Here is a 4,449-nt window from a genome sequence, read left to right as displayed (position 1 = left end):
GAAAAGCTTGTGGCAGAAAAATTATTGCAATATTAATTTATGTTTTGTTCTAGAAGTAATATTTCTTCCATCAATACCAATCAGATAGCTGGTCTTTCTTGCTTTCTTATCTTTAGGGATCTATTTTGAGAGAACAAGGTCTTTTGAAGGCAGTTCTCTTGCATCTTTCAGGAAAGCTAAATTCATGAGTGGAGAAGAAGCCTGGGAAATGAACATGGGATCATGGTGGGAGAGAAGGCAGGTTGCCCCAGAGAGAAAGATAGAGGCTCAGGATCTAGAAAGCAGTGAAGACACCCATGTCCTTCACTGGGGACAGGGTCTAAAGTGCAGGGGGCAGAAGGTGGCCAAGTCAGATCAAAGAAAATACAATCTTGTGACATTATCCATACGCAGGAGTTTGTGGATCTGGATTCTCACACACCTATAAGCATCTGAAATAATTATTAAGATGATAATCAAGTCATTCCCAAGCTGTATGTTTTCATGTATATTTTCGTCATATCCCAAATGGTGGAGATTCGTTGTTTCATATGTATATACTTAATTTACAGAACTGTACCTTCTGCCTCATGGAGTAAACTAAAAAAAGTTATTGTGGCATTGTGGCCTCTGGAGAACCAGTGTGTAGCTCATTGGAAAAGGTCACACTGTCTTTTCCATGAGTCACTGGGACAGCAGACAAATAAGCAAGTATCATTTTAATAGGTATTTAGTTTACTTACCTGGTAGGGGAGATACCGTGATCACAAAGGTAGTTTTCCCAGGGTGAGGGTTACTCATTGCACTCTGGACACGCTGACCCCTGCGATTTCCCCAAATGTGGGAAACTCAACTACATAATTTGTGGTGGGGGACTGTGTTCATGCTCTCCTCTCAGAAAATTCAAAAAAGGAGGCTGGGCACAGTGGCTCATGCCTGTAATCCTAGCACTTGGGAGGCCAAGGTGGGTGGATTGCCTGAGCTCACAGGTTAAAGACCAGCCTGAGCGAGAGCAAGACCTTGTGTCTAAAAAATAGCCAGGCATTGTGACGGGCACCTGTAGTCCCAGCTACTTGGGAGGCTGAGGCAAGAGAATTGCTTAAGCCCAAGAGTTTGAGGTTGCTTTGAGCTATGATGCCAAGGCACTGTACAGAGGGCAACAAAGTGAAACTCTGACTCAAAAAAAGGAAGAAAGAAAGAATGAAGGAAGGAAGGAGAGAGAGAGAGAGAAAGAAAAAATTAAAAAACAATAATAGGTATTTGGTTCAGACCAAGTAAGAAAGCACAATTCCAACTGGATAAAGAGAGAGAGATAGAAGAGAGAGTGAAGAGGTTTTCCAACCACTCCAGAGGTAAAGTTTGTTTCAGGTGGAGCTGGGTCCAGCACTGACTTGAGGACCCAGTTCTGCATTCTCCATCTCTTGGCTTTGCTTTCGTCTGTGGACGTCATCTGCAGGTAGCTGCCTGTGGCAAAGGTGGTGGCTCCCTGCCCCAGGTTTGAATCACATCCTCTCCACAGAGCAAAGGGAATCTTCACAACAGCTAATCTGTGGAGCGGGTCCTGCTTGGGTCTCATGTCTGCCCTCAAACAGTTAGCATGGCCAAGTTGGCAGAAGGCTGTAATTAGCAGAGTTGAATGCCCAGATCCTACAGGAGGGTGGGTTTGGCCTGTCTAGAACTGCATGGGCTGAGAGTGGGGAAGGAGCACTTTCTGAGAAAATAAGAGTTCAGCTACTGCAAGATGAGGAAAGAAATGCCAGAGGGCATGTGGAAACCCCCATGTCCTGGTAGACTCGTCCTCTCCCATCCTTCCTGGGAGGGGCGGGGGTAGAGTGGTGCTTGTCAGCCTGGAGGAGACACTGAGCTCTTATTCTTGGAAAATTCCAAGTGTGTTTACAGAATAGGTAACCTCAGGCGACGGGGTCCCCCACCTGGCACATCCCAGGCTGTTTGGGGCCCCTGAGAGACACTTTGCCAGTTCTTAGCAGGCTGGGGCAGCCCGAAGGAGGGGCTCAGAGCAGAGGCTCTGGACCTTTCTAAGCTTTTGTTTTCTCACTTGTGAAATGAGAATAAAAAGGTATTTCTCTCCCACAGAGGTTTGCTCAGTGAACAATGCGTCCAGAGCACATGACCCGTGGCTAGGTCACCGAAAGCCCTCAATTAATGTTGGACATTGTTATTTGAAAGGCAGGATAATGCTTCCTACGAAACAGTTAGAATTACGATCCCAGTCCATTCTCCCAGGAAGCCTGTGAGATACGTAGAGAACTCATTATTGTTCCATTGGAGGGATGAAGACACCGCACCTCAGACCGTTTAAATGGTATTTCCACATCCCCTGGCAGAACCACTTGTCAGTGACAGAGGCAGGTTTCAAAGCCAAAGCACTGGCCTCTCAATGCCACCTCCCTGCCCCCATCACATGCTGATCAGGACTATCTGGGGGTGCCCAAGGGTAGCCTTCTGGAACAGTATAGCTTTTTCATGCCAATCACTTCTAGTCTAGACTACACTGTACAATAGAAACAGTGTGAACCACAGATGTATATGAAATGTCCTAGTAGCCACACACTTACACAAAAATCCAGGGACAGTGGTGCACATGGGTAGTCCCCGCTAGATACCCAGGAGACTGAGGATTCCTTGAGCCTAGGAGACCGAGGCTACCGTGTGCCCCACCACACCTGTCACTATCCATTGCACTCCAGCCCAGACAACATAAAGAGAGCCTATCTTCAAAAATTTTTTTCTTAAGTAAAAAATAAATACATTTTAATAGTAATAATATATTTTATTTAACCTGATATATTCAAGATACTATTACTTCAACATGTAAGTCAATATACAAAACTATTAAGATATTTTATGTTCTTTTTAATATTAAATCTGGTATGTACTGTACATTTACAGCACTTCTCAATTCAGACTGCCCACCTGTCAAGTGCTCGTAGCCCATAGCCACATGTGACCACCCAGGTCACCATCTGGGACAGTGCAGGACTTGAGGCAGATTATTTAAGACACCAGAAAAGCAGGAGCACAAAAGAGAGGGGGAGGAAGAGAGAAAGAGAGAGATTCTGTTGCAGTGAGTTTATCCAGAACCTTGCAAATTAGTACAGAAAAAAAGAGATTTAAGATCATATTTTGTGGTTTAGTATTATTCTTATTTTGAATTACAGTGTGGTAGGGATAATAAGAATTTGTCCTTGATCCAGAAACAGTTGATGGTCTTAATACTGTCCTGGGACAATGACAATTGCAGAACTGATGACCCAAGATGTGGCAGCAGAACCTAGCTAGCTGAATCAGAAAAGGAATTTATTGAAGGATGCTAGGTAGCACATGGAATCTCAGGAGACCAGGGACTTGGTCTTCAGAGGGAGCAGCCTGAATTGACACTTAAAGTACAGGGCTGCTCCCATGGAGGCTCTGTCACCGCTGTCCCTGGCCAGCGTGCCTCAGTAACTATCACCGTTGCTGAGCTCAGAGCTACTTTGGGCATCTCTCCACCACCCTGTCCCAGCGGATGCTGAGGGCCCCTCCTGGTTCATATCATATATCTCTAAATGAACTCTATACTTATATCCCAGTCATAAAACCTGAGTTACATACTTGCACCTTAAAGCATGGAGTCTGGGAAAGCAATTTTCAGTTGCCTAAGCAAAGGCGTGCAAAAGGTTTCTATAAGTATGACGCATGCTCACTATACAAGCCAGCTTGGGTTTCTCTTTTAAAAGTTATTGTGACAATCAACAAAATGAGAAAGCAACATATGGAATGGGGGAAAATGTTTGCAAATCATATATCCAGTAAGGGTATATTCAAAATATATGTAGAAGGAATTCATATAACTCAGTAGGAAAAAAACCAAATAACCTGATTAAAAAATGGGCAAAGAACATGAATAAACACCTTTTCAAAGAAGATACACAAATTGACACAACTACAAGAGGGACTCTACCTAAAAACTCAAATATTGTGACTTGGTTGTTTGCACCCTCAATTTAATCTGAAATAAAAAAAAAAAAAAGAAGATATACAAATTGGCTGGTCGGTGCATGAAAGGTGAAATGCAAATTAAAATCATAATGAGACATCACCTCATAAATGTTAGGATGGCTATTATCAAAAATGCAAAAGATAATAAGTATTGGCAAGGATGTGGAGAAAAGTCAGCCCTAGATATTGTTTGTGAGAATGTAAATCAGTACAGCCATTATGGAAAATAGTACAGAAATTTCTCAAAAAAAAATAAAAATAGAACTACCATATGATCCAGCAATCCTACTTCTGGGTGTAAATCCAAAGGAAATAAAATCACTATCTTGACAATCACACTCCATGTTCATTGCAGCATTATTCACAATAGCCAAGTATGGGAAACAACCTAAGTGTCCATCTACAGAGGAATGGATAAAGAAAATGTAATGGCTCGGCACCTGTGGCTCAAGTGGCTAAGGCGCCAGCCAC

The 4,449-nt window shown here is 43.1% G+C and overlaps 1 non-coding gene across 1 annotated transcript; it reads left to right on the top strand.

Annotated features, from left to right (window-relative positions):
• Window positions 1–714: 714 nt before the first annotated feature.
• Window positions 715–875, top strand: LOC111721978. Its single transcript, XR_002770953.1, has one exon. It is a non-coding gene; the product is annotated as a U1 spliceosomal RNA (small nuclear RNA).
• Window positions 876–4,449: the final 3,574 nt, after the last annotated feature.

The sequence above is a fragment of the Otolemur garnettii genome, unplaced genomic scaffold (assembly GCF_000181295.1).
Source record: "Otolemur garnettii isolate 467f Iridium unplaced genomic scaffold, OtoGar3 scaffold00208, whole genome shotgun sequence".
NCBI classification, from domain to species: domain Eukaryota; kingdom Metazoa; phylum Chordata; class Mammalia; order Primates; family Galagidae; genus Otolemur; species Otolemur garnettii.
The sequence above is the reverse complement of the archived record's forward strand: the minus strand, read 5'-3'. Positions and strand labels throughout refer to the sequence as shown.